This window comes from Chiroxiphia lanceolata, chromosome 1, assembly GCF_009829145.1.
Source record: "Chiroxiphia lanceolata isolate bChiLan1 chromosome 1, bChiLan1.pri, whole genome shotgun sequence".
Lineage (NCBI taxonomy): Eukaryota > Metazoa > Chordata > Aves > Passeriformes > Pipridae > Chiroxiphia > Chiroxiphia lanceolata.
In genome coordinates, this window is record NC_045637.1 from 16,958,833 (window position 1) to 16,971,541 (window position 12,709).

The 12,709-nt window shown below is 36.5% G+C and overlaps 1 protein-coding gene across 1 annotated transcript in view; it reads left to right on the forward strand.

The window, feature by feature from the left end:
• Positions 1 to 12,709, forward strand: part of CSMD3 (CUB and Sushi multiple domains 3) — a 605,915-nt gene that overhangs the window by 229,630 nt on the left and 363,576 nt on the right.

Genomic DNA, 12,709 nt, shown 5'->3' on the forward strand with positions numbered 1-12,709 from the left:
GAAGTTGCAAAGAGATACATAATGAAGTTACAAAATTGCACCAAGTCAAATTAGGTATTGGTAACTGAACCTTCCCCATACCTTGCTAATCCTGCTAGTGAGGGTTGCAGAGTGATACGGCTGACCCAGCTGGCATTGGGTAGAGGTACTCTAGAGTGAAAGATACATCTGCATAGTGTTGGCAAATTTGAATTTACAGAACATATGGTGTGGTTTAGTGTGTACCTAAACACTAGGCAGCTGTTTGTTCCCAGTGAGGCAGGGGAGAGAGCTGGAAAAAAGGTAAAACTCATGGATTGAGATAAAGCCAATTTAACAGCAGAAAAAGGATGGGAAAATAATAATAATGATAAAAGAATATACGAAACTAGTGATGCACAAAGCAACTTACCACCAGCTGATCAATGCCCTGCCAATCTCCAAGCAGTGGCTGCAACCACTCAGCCAAGTCCCCTCAGTGTTATTGTTCAGTATGATGTCACATGATATGGAATACTTCTTTGGCCACTTGGGGTCAGCTGTCCTGCTGTGTTCCCTTTCAACTTCTTGTACACCCCCACCCTCCTCATTGGCAGAGCAGCATGAGAAGCTGAAAACTCTTTGACTCAGGGTAAACACTGCTCAACAACAATTAAAATATCAGTGTGTTGTTCTCATCCTAAATCCAAAACATGGTGCTGTAATAGCTACTAGGAAGAAAATTCACTCTATCCCAGCAAAAATCAGGACAGCATGCCTTTCTGGCACAGAAACTAGAAGATGGGAGAATAAACACTTATAGGCAACTGTTATGTCCTTAAGTACATGCTTTAAAACTAATTAAAGCACTACAATGACTAAATTTCCATTTCTTATAATAGCTTGTATGTCTAGTGCAACTACAGACACACTCATGTAGGTATCTTAATCTCAACTTGCACCTACTACGCACTTACTGAAATGTTTTTTTACTACCAGAAGACTCATGGTCTTGAGATTCCCTGAGAGAAATAAAGGTGTTGCATCACTTGAGTCACATTTGTAGAAGTCTGTCACTTGAACAGGGCTGTGCCTGCTTCTGCTCTGGCCAGTGCAAATAGGTTGCTGCTTCCATTGATAATTTATTTGACAGAAGATAGATTTTTCCTTCCTTTTTTTAGACAGATACTTAGTTATCAGAATTGTAAATCTGTGACTTTTAAGACACTGAACTTCTATTGTCAAAACAGCCCAGATGTCTACGTGATTTTTCAGTGGATGGAAGCAAAAGGAATCCTTTCTTCATAGACTGAAAGGAAATTACTAGAGCTTCTCAGAAGATTTCTTTTTTTTCCTCCAGACATAACAAAAACTTAAATTGCATACGTTGTCACTTAAGTCAATTTTTGGAGTGGATTTTCATACTTGTGGGTCTTTTAGCTGCACTTCATGTTATACTGAGTTATATTTTGTAAACAGATTATTTTTCACCTTTGCACCCTTGAGATGTCTTTTATTCACAACTATACACCCATACAATAACGGTGCAAAGAATTACACTGATTTTGCTCTAGTCAAATCATAGAGGAGAAAAAGTGCTGCATTTACTTGGCCCTCCCCCATTTTAAAGAACTTATTTTTAGAATTCTACCAATGATAACTTTTAAAAACATCATTGTTGACAGTTAGCTCTGTGTGCCCACCCAGAAAGATCTGTTTTTAAAATTTTAACTCACCTTTTTCTACTTCAAATAAGATAATGCTTCATTTAAAAAAGTCGATAGTACTAATGTTAAATGTTAAAACTTGGCAGACTGTGCTAATGTTTAAATTGTTGGATTGTAATTTACTTCTGAAATAAGCATTAAGTGGTGCAGTAAAGAGTCCTTTCCAATTTTAATGATTTAACAGATGCATCTTCTTAATTTCATTCTTGCCATAAAGAAAAACCTCTAATATTTTAGGTGCATTCAAACATTTTAATAGCTTTCTGTTTCATTTACTATTCTACGCACTTATGGTTTTGTTTACAAAAGAGCAAATGATAATATTCTAGGTACTACTGACTGTAAATAATTCCATCTCCTTTGTAGAAGACAAGAAAAATATACTGAGATACTATTTATTTCAATTTAGGTAATACTTAGAAAGCATTTTCTTTGGTTAGGTCAGTTTTGTTGAAAGTTCAGTAATTTATAAATTTAAATGAAAAACGTAATTTCAAGCAACAATAAAAACCAAGGAAAAGATATATTGAAACTATAAAATCTGTAGATAATATGAATAATCCTGGTTTATGGAAGGGGAAAAAGTATTTAAAGCTCAGTGTGGTTTTAGTGATCCTGTTAATACATATATAAATATTATATACAGTGATATATAAAACTATTTTTATATAATATATAATATATATTTTATATAGAACTGCATATACTATTTATAATTATATATACATGTTTACATATAGTAATATATATGTGTATATGTATACATATACATATTTTATACATATATTAAAAATATTTCATCCAAGGAAATCCATTAAAATTCAAGAAAAATTAACTATTCTCTAGCAATTGAACACTTCTATTGATAGTACATAAACTATACAGTGTATAGGACTTTCAAAATACTTAATTTTGATAAGGTCAAAACACCGATCCATTAACCTGTACATCTATATGCTTCATAGCCTCCAAACACTGTAATATATTGCACTGATGATCTGTTCGTGTCAAGATGATGAAACAACTGAGGGAAGAACCTGGAATGAAACACTTGTTTACATTCAAAATATTTAGTGCTATTGAAATTAACTGTTGGAACATCTTGTTTCCCCTTTGAAAATTGTTGACCTGCAAATGTTCTCATAATATGCTTGGACTTTTTTTTAAGTGATTTATATTTTTCTGTAGTGAAAATCATTTTACCATGGTCAAACGTGACAAGCCATTCAAGTTAGTTTATTAACAGTTTTGAACATCATAAAGTTTACTGGACACTAAAGGAAGCAAGCCTGAAGTGGTCAAACTTTAGAAAACATATTTTAAATGTTGAATTAATACTCACTGACATCATATGTATTGGAATTATTTCTGCTGGAAGATTTACTCCCATTTCTTTCCCCCCCTCCTCCCTCACCTAGAATTTTCAAGATTTCTAAGCTCTAGGAGGTAATTTTTTATTTTAGGAGGGAGCAGTCTTCTATCATTGGGGGACACAGACAGAATGAAAGAAATCATTTTGATGAGAAAACAACAGTCTGATGAAGAGATAATGAAGTAACTGAATATGGGATTTTTTCCCATATACTTTCTAAACAGACTATATAAATTATTATGCTGAATTATCTCTTCTTTCCATCTCTTCAGCCTAAAGAGAGAATCATTTGTTATGTAGTTAGAGAGAACACTTGCACTTATGACAGAAAGCGTATTTTCATGTCTTTGAGGATATAAAGGTGGAGTAGTTATTTAATTTTAATCATATAAACTGGCTAGCTGTGTGTTGAGGCATAAAGTATGTCAAATATAGCTTTTATGCTCTTTTAAATGTTTCTTCCTCCTCTTTTATTTGTGAAAACTCTAACCACACCGTATATGTGACAGTAATATGCTGAATAACCTCCTGCCTAAAGATAGGAAAGTTATTCTTTTTCCAATAGAAAAAATAGATCCAAAATTCTGCTTTTGAATATGAATATGGAAGTGACCCATGCAACATGTTATATCAGAAGTTATTTCTTAGTCTTAAGATACTTCAGTTTTTACTCATTCCCAGTATAAGTAAGGTTGAGGACATTTGGTATTGCTCTTCAGAATTGTCTAAGATTATCTAATTTCAGAAGTAAAAGTACCTTTTGCAAATATTCCCCAGTAAATAAGAAAGAAAATCTATTTAATGAAAAATTAATTTTTTAATGAATGCTTTTTCAAGTAAGGAAGGAAATTTTCTGAATTAATATTTCAATTTCCAGTTGCACTTTCCCCACCTTAGTTCCTGCCAATGAATACTTTTATACTTTAAAACATTGACCCTTTTATTCATGTAATATATCAGTAGCAGTATGAGAAATCTGAAAGAATTTGACTTTTCTTCTCCATTCACAGGCACCTGGAAATTATTAGAATATACATCTTCGTTCAACAAAGTATTTTCACTTAAACGCAACTGAGGCAATAAACTTTACATACTAGTGAATATTATTCTATGGAGTTTGTTAATCTGCAAAATCAATAACTACTACCAAAGAGATTCTCAGTTATGCAATTTCTTTAGATCTTCGTTATGTGAAATTTCAGTACTGTTCATATCTGAAAGAAAACTTAGTAGAAGTCTCCTGAGAACCATGGTGGTCAAACCTTCTCTGTTTCTAAGTCTGTTTGAAAATTGCAAGAACAAATGTAGAATAGCAGTGTGAATACTAAAGTATTTGTAGCATTGGTGTTTGTTGTTTTGTTTGTTTGTTTTTAATTTACTTAATTGCTTGGTTTTATAGATGTCTATATATATATATTTTTTTTGTCTGAATCCTGTAGCAATGAACATTGGTTTACCTTTTCAGAAAATGAACTTTTCTGAATATGTAGGAGAAAGATAGAGAGCCAAGTAAAGTGGTTTGAGTGGAGAGTGAGGCATTGTGAAGGAAAGATTTACCTGACAGGATGGACAGTAATAAAGAGATGGAACCTGTAGGGAATCTGTTGAATAATTATGACTAACCAGATAAGAAAACTTCTTGTATGATACATACCCTGGCTGGAATCTAGTATGTACCAGTTGGATTTAACAGTTAGAGAGGACAAATCTTAGAAGATACAAGATGTTCAAAAATGAGTTTGCCAGTATCCTTGAATTCGAACTGTGAAAATTCACCTTTCCAACATGAAATATCTGAAACCTAACATAAAGGTATGGGTTAACAAGGTGTTTTTTGGATTGTATAGAGTGGATTCCATCACGAGCAGTTAAAAATAGTGTCACACAGAGTTATCGTGGTTTAAAGACCTTAGCTTGTGTGGCTTCTTTGTCTCTCTCTTTGCATAACAAGAACTGCAAAATTATCTTAATTTCATAGGATCATAGAATAGCTTGAGTTGGAAGGGACCTTTAAAGGTCATCTACTCCATCCCATCTGCGGTGAGCAGGGACATCTTCAACTAAATCAGGTTACTCAGAGCCTCATCTAACCTGGCCTTGTATATTTCCAGGAATGGGGCATCTGTCACCTCTCAGGGTGAGCTGTTCCAGTGTTTTACAACTCTTGTCATAGAAAGTTTTCCTTATATCTAGTCAAAATTGACCCTGCTTCAGTTTAAAACCATTAGCCTTTGTCCTTGCTAAAAAGTTTGTCCCCATCTTTCTTATAGGCCCTCTACAAGTACTGAAATGCCATAAGGCCTCCCCAGAGCCTTCCCTTCTCCAGGCTGAACAATCTTAATTGTCTCAGCCTTTCCTGATGTGAGAGGTGCTCCATCCCTCTAATTATCTTTGTGGCCCTCCTCTAGACCTTCTCTAACAGGTCAATGTCCTTCCTGTGCTGGGGACCTTGGAGCTGGATGTAGTATTCCAGATGGGATCTCATAAGGGCAGAGTAGAGGGACAGAATCACCTCTCTTGACCTGCTGGCCACGCTGCTTTTGATGCAGCCCAGAATATGATTGGCCTTCTGGGCTACGAGTGCGCATTGCTGGGTCACATCCAACCTCTCATCCACCAGCACCCCCAAGTCATTCTCAGCAGGGCTGCTCTTGTTCTATTCAACCCCCATCCTGTATTGATAGCAGGGGTTGCACCGACCCAGGTACAGCACCTAGCACTTGATCTTGTTGAACCTTCTGAGATTCTCATGGGCCCACTTGTCCAGATCCCTCTGGATGGCATCCCATCCTCCAGGGATGTCAACTACAGCACTTAGCTTGATGTAGTCTTCAAACTTGCTGAGGGTGCACTTGATCCCTCTGTCTATATCATTGATGAAGACACTGAATAACACTGGTCCCAGTGTGGAACCCCGAGGGACACCACTTGACCGTAATGTCCATCAGGACACTAAACTGTTGACCACTTCCTTCTGGATGCAACTGTCCAAACAATTCCTCATCCATTGAACAGTTCACCCATCAAATCCATCTCTTTCCAATTTAGAGAAATGGATGTTGTGGGTGACCTTGTCAAAGGCTTTACAGAAGTCCAGAGAGACGGCATTCCTTTGTCCGTTGTTGCAGTTGGTCCATTGTAGAAGGCCACTAGGTTGCTTAGACAGTACTTGACCTTGGTGAAGCTGTGCTGACTGTCCCAAATTACCTCCCTGTTCTCCATGTGCCTTAGCATAGCTTCTAGGCACAGAGGTGAGGCTGACAGGTCATTAGTTCCTGGGGTCTGACTTTCTACCCTTTTTAAAATGGGTAAAATGTTTTTCCTTTCCCCGAATTCCTCTGGGATTTCACCTGACTGCCATGACTTTTTAAATATCATGGAGAGTGGCTTGGCAACTACATCAAATTCCCTCAGGACTCTGGAATAGAGTTAGACTTATGTATGTGCAGGTTCCTCAGGGGATGAACCTGATTTTTTCTTACAGTGTAAGGGATTTTGCTCTTCCAGTCACTGTCTTGCAGTCTGTCCACTCAAGAGGTGTGGGAAGAGAAGTTGCCAGTGAAGACTGAATCAGAAGAGTTTGCAAATAAAATTATGAGATCTGTTGATCATTACTCTTTTAAGTAATATCAGCAATCTCTTATGTTCTAACATAGTCAATATACTAGGAACACTTCATAGTCCTCAGGTCCATACTTAAAATGCTTAAAAAAAGCACTCAGTGCTTTTTAAACTAAATATTAGGGAAAGAGTAGAGGACAGAACAGAAAACCCACTGCTGTATAAATCAACCTGCACCTTGACTCCAGTTGGTGCTCTGGCTTCTCTGCATTTGAGAAGAATTTAGCAAAGTTGAAGAAAGTTCAGAGGAAGAAAAGATCATCAAACACATGGATAAGTTTCTGACTGAAAAGTGATTGACCTGTGTGGGACCCTTCAGCTTGGAAAATAAATAGAGCTGTGGGAGGAGGGGAGATACACAGATTAGAAAGTCATGAATCACAGGGATAGTATTTGAAATATTTATTAGGTCTGTTTTGGATTCCAAAATTCAGGCACATACTTCATAGTGACTTACCCAAAGTCACCCAGAAAGTTACCAGTGGAGTAGCTTCCACTTTTCACAGATCTGGCAGAATTGCTCTGGTAATGTTTATAGTTTAGTTTATAGTACTACTGTGATACAGTTTGATATATAGAAATAGTTGTGAAGAGAATTCTTGACTCAAAGGACATATATTCAAATTCAATAAGGTTGACTCAAATTCAAAAGGGAATATTGACTTTGTGAGAGTAAAACAAACTGTTCTTCTCATTTAATTGGGATTAAAAGCAATACTTTTTAATTCCTAAAATATATGTCTAGTGTATAAATGCAACAGGTAAATAGCATAAGCAGGTTTATAATTGGAAATATAAGAAAATATATATTTCATTTATAGACAGCATGGTGTTGGGTAGTTTGCCTTTTCATGAAAGGTTCATGTTTAAATAATATTCTTCCATATATATTTCTCAAACCTATATAATTTAAGTAAATTAATGATAAAAATATAATTATGATTTTGAAAGAAATTTCAGTTAAAATAAATTGACCTTATTCTGTTTGTTGAAGCCATTTGAGCACACTCTTTTGACACTTATTGCAAACTGGTCAATAGTACTTAAGCTAAGAATCATTCAAGTTCCCAATGACAGTAATGGATGTTTTTGAATGTTAACCAATGTGGAAAAAATTGATAGAATAACAAAATGGGTATCATAGAATGGTTTGAGTTCAAAGGGACATTAAAGATCATCTAATTTCAACCCCCTACCATGGTCAGGGACACTTTTTACTAGACCAGGTTGCTCAGAGCTCCATCCAACTTGGTCTTGATAAGGGTAAGGTTGAAAAGGACTCCAGTGGGCCATCAGGTCCAACCTCCCTGCTCAAGCAGGGTCTTCCCAGAGCACATTGCACAGAATCATGACCAGATGATTCTTGAATATCATATATTCATCCTTATACCTCTTGTGGAGGCTATCACAATGTCATTTTTGAGTACAATTTTGATATTGGTCTTTGTACAGAGGCAAAATATCTCTTTTTTTACTCAACTTTGTACTCACTTTTTCACAGAATTAGTGTAATGTGGGGGGGTTGGGTTTTTTTGTTTGTTTGTTTGTTTGTTTTTTTTAATTTATTATTTCCTGAGGGAACAAATTTACTGCTGAAAACTCTCAGTCACTACTATCCAATAACTTTTTCTTACATTTGAAAGAAGTTGCTTTGAAACTCTGTAGAATCATTTGGAAGCTCTTGCCTCTACAAACATGGGCATAGTACCATTTAATTTAGTTTAAGTATCTAGCAATGACTGTAAAACTGCTCATAGTTTTGACAAAAGCCACATTCTAAAGTTCCTTTCAACCTCAGCCATCCTGTGAAAGTCTGAAATGTTCTGGTGAACAACCAGCCATCTCAAAATTTGACATTACTAAGTTCTATGACCCAAGAAGTGTAAGAAGTATCCAAATCCAGCTGCCATTTCTGAAAAATCACAGAATCACAGAACTGTTAGGTTTGGAAGGGACTCATCTAGTCCAATCCCCCCTGCCAAGGCAGGGTCACCTGGAGCAGGTTTCAAAGGAGTATGTCCAGCTGGGTTTTGAACGTCTCCAGAGAGGGAGACTCCATGACCTCCCAGAGCAGCCTGTTCTAGTGCTCTGCCACCCTCAAACTAAAGTTCTTCCTCATGTTGAGGTGAAACTTCTTGTGGTTTAGTTTATGGCCATTGCTCCTCTTCCTGTTGCTGGGCACCATTGAAAAGAGTCTGGCACCATCCTCTTGGCAGCCACCTTTGAGATATTTATATGCATTAATGAGATCCCCTCTCAGTCTTCTCCTTTCTAGACTAAACAGGCCCAGGCCCAGCTCCCATGGTTTCTCCTCATAAGAGAGATGCTCCAGACCTCAAAACATTTTTGTGGCCTCCACTGGTCTCTTTCCAGTAGTTCCTTGTCTTTTTTGTACTGAGGAGATCAGAACTGGACACAGCACTCCAGAGCTCCACAGCTCTACTCTAGAGCTGAGTAGAGGGGGAGAATCACTTCCCTCTACCTGCTGGCCACACTTGTCCTGTGGAATGGTAGCACAGCCTTCAGCTGTATCAGCCACTCCCCCATTTTTGTGTCATCAGCAAACTTGGTGAGGGTACATTCTCTCCCTTCATCCAGGTTATTGGTAAACAAGTTGAATAAGACTGGACTCAGTATTGATCTGTGGGGGATGCCACTGACTACAGGCTTCTAACTGCTGTTCATGACCCTCAGAGCTCTGCCATTCAGCCAGTTTTTGATCCACCTCACTGTCCATTCATTTAACCCACATTTCATACAGGGATATTATGGGAGACAGTGTCAAACTGCCATGTTTTTAGAGATGCTTTTTCCTGTAGAAGATTTCTCTTTGTGAACATTTATCTGTACAACAAAAAGATAAGGGAAGATACTTGCAGCAATGGAGGCAGCTATTTTGGATATTAGTCATTTCAGCTATTGAGTGAGAACACTCATTGCTATCATTGTGTTGTGGTGCAAAATTGCTTGAAATGCTCATTAAGGCAATGCATATGTAACTCTTTTCAAAATTATTTTGAAATTTATTTTAGTGTGTAAGCATTTACTTTAGGGCATCTTGAAATTGTTGGCTAATGGATTACTGGAGGCATCTCACAGGGAAGCTTTTCCTGAGGCAAAGCTCTTGTTTTGCACTGGATGCCACTTCATAGCTTAAAAGTTCACTTACTGCCCACTTGGTGCTGACAGCACGTAATGTTCTGCAAGAATAGCTTTATCTCTGTAAAGTCTAAGTGGTTTTTGAATCAGTTTTTATACTGAAGAAACATTTTTGCTTCCCAGAGAATTGTTTTCATCTCACTTAGGACCTGACCTTTCTTTAAAAGTATTATTTTTTAAACTGTCCTGACCTTTTAGATAAAATCAAAAAATCAAATATGGTACAGTTTCATTTATAAATCATTCAACTTTGCTTTTATTTATAATTAACATTTATACTGCTTAGAGATTAACTTTATTTTTTTATTTATTCTGAGTGAGTTAAAAAAGGGAAAAATAATTCTTCTTTTTAAATGTAATACTTTGCTTTGTTCATAGGCATTTTATAAGAGACAAGTAAGGGCCATTGGCTCCCTGAAGGCTGATGAGCTGGGGACCACAGAGAAATGGGGTTGAAGCCAGCAGTGCTGGGCTTTGCAGCCAGTGCTGGTCCCACTGCCCCCAGCCAGGGAGCAGAGCAGGCTGTGGGGGGCACCTGGAGGCAGACCCAGGCCTGGGCATCAGGCACCTCCATGGGAAGCAGGACAGGCCGAGGCCAGGCAGGGACATTAGCCCCATGGCTGGGTAGGGCAGGGAAGTGGGGAGCAGAGGACCAGTACTGATGTGGCATCACTGGGGCGGGGACTGATGGCTTCACGTGTGGTCCTGGACCCATGGACGTGGGTGGGGGGAGGCCCAGGGAAGGATGGGCAGTGCTGTTTAGGCCTCTTAGAACTCTCAGAGTCCTGACAGTGGTGTACTTGAGGAGTACTTCAGTGGTGTAAAATACATTGAAAGATATTGTATGTTTGGTATACAAAATTTCAGACCTAAAGTTATTTGGATTGTAATGCACTTACATAACATAATATTAGCCACAGGATTTTGTTGTGGCTGAAGGGAACACAATTTATATGGAATTGATAATTTATTGTTATTCAAATAAAATTTTAATGGCCTGGTAGTCTAAATTATGTAATACAGAATAGCATCAATAATAATAATAATAATACACTTATAAAAGTTAAGAACTGCCTTCCTACTCTCCACTGTATTTCTCCACTGTATTTTCACCTTTTTTACTGTGCCCTCGGGTGGAGATTACAATTAATTGAGATCATCCAAGGGGTTCTGTTAGAAGGAATTTGATGCTCCTGGAGGTGGCGGAGTGAGCTTCCTCTTCAGTCTTGGAGTTCAATTATTTCTTTTTTATATGTTTTCTTAACACAGTCTGCCTCTTTCTCATTGTTGTTTATTAAAATCTGAAAGTTGCACATTAACCTCCCTCAGCCTCTCTAAGTATAAAGGGCTGTTGCTTGCTATGCAGGGATTATGTAGCTTTATCAGACCATTGCTGTATGCAGTATTATCAGAGCACAACATTTCTGAAATAAAATCAGGTCAGGAAATATTCACTTGACAACTATGAACTACCAAAAATAATGAAAATGTCCTCAGGCCAAGGCCAACCTACATGGGGTTAATATAAATCCCGTGGCCTTGTATTACTAATGGTAAAACTATACTTATTAGATGGCAATCTCTGTTAATTTTTCTAGACACAGGTAGGGTAAACAATGCAAAAGATGTGCTTAAGTGTTAAAAAAGCTCTTAAAATAATCTTCCCTGTATTGAAGATGACTGCATTGGATAAATTTCTGGACTCTTTAATAATCTTTATTGCTAAGTTGATGCCTAACACTGGATTTAGAATAGAAAATTTGGGCATTTAGCCTGCTTAGGGCAAATGTTAGATACCTGATGTAGATACTCAAGAGCAATGGTACAAAGATTTTTTGCTATTAAGAATAAATGAAAGATGATTATTACTGGTTTTAAGATTCATTAGTTTTCCACGTATCTGAAATTCATTGAAAATGTGAAAAAAAGGAGTGTTAAACTCATATCATTATATAGTTCAAACTTTGGCAAGTATTGTTCTATCTTGAACTGTATATTTGATTTAAGGATGCCATTTTACTTGCTAATAACACTGAACAGATATTAAGCAACTAATATTAATATCTTTCTGGCAATAAAAGGAAAGTGTGGATTTAATTTTGTTGAAAAGAAATGAGAGAACTACAATGTGATGGCATGTCCATGGTGACACAGGAAACAGAATTAGAAATCAGAACCTTTAAATTTTAAATTTATCTTTTTGTTAAATGGTTTCTATATACATTGTTGTGTACATAATCTGTATGGTAATTATTTAAGAGTTGCCTATTTGATTTTATCCTATCCTTTAAAAGGGGAAATAACACTTTCTGTTGCACTGTGATTCACAATACCAAGTTAGAAAGAAAATATATATATAAGACAATATTGGCAAGGCTTTGTAGTTAACAAATACAATAAAGGCACCCTTTTTAAGATGTCTACAGGTAATAAGGCCAGTAGACATGAATATTTTCCATTACCAGCATTATATAATTCATTTAATATATTCCTATAGTATTGTTGAAGAATTTATAAGCTGGGTTGTTTGGGGTTTTTTGGTAGGTTATATTGGATTACACAGATTTATCATTGATGCACACGTATTTTGAAAAGAAAGCACAATATAACTATATGAATATAATTATTTTGTATTTCAAATCACTGATTTCTCATTTACTAACATTCATTTGTGTTAAAATTTGGTTTTGGTTTTTGTTTTATCTTAAAAATAATAGATCTTTCAAAAAGTACTTTGTAAGTTAAACCAACTGGAAACAGTATCCATATGTGGGCCTGTATTGGTCATTTTAATATTTTTTTTTCTATTAAACAAGCATATATTTCTGCAATAAAATCTATTATTTGGATAGATATATGTAAAAGAAAAAAA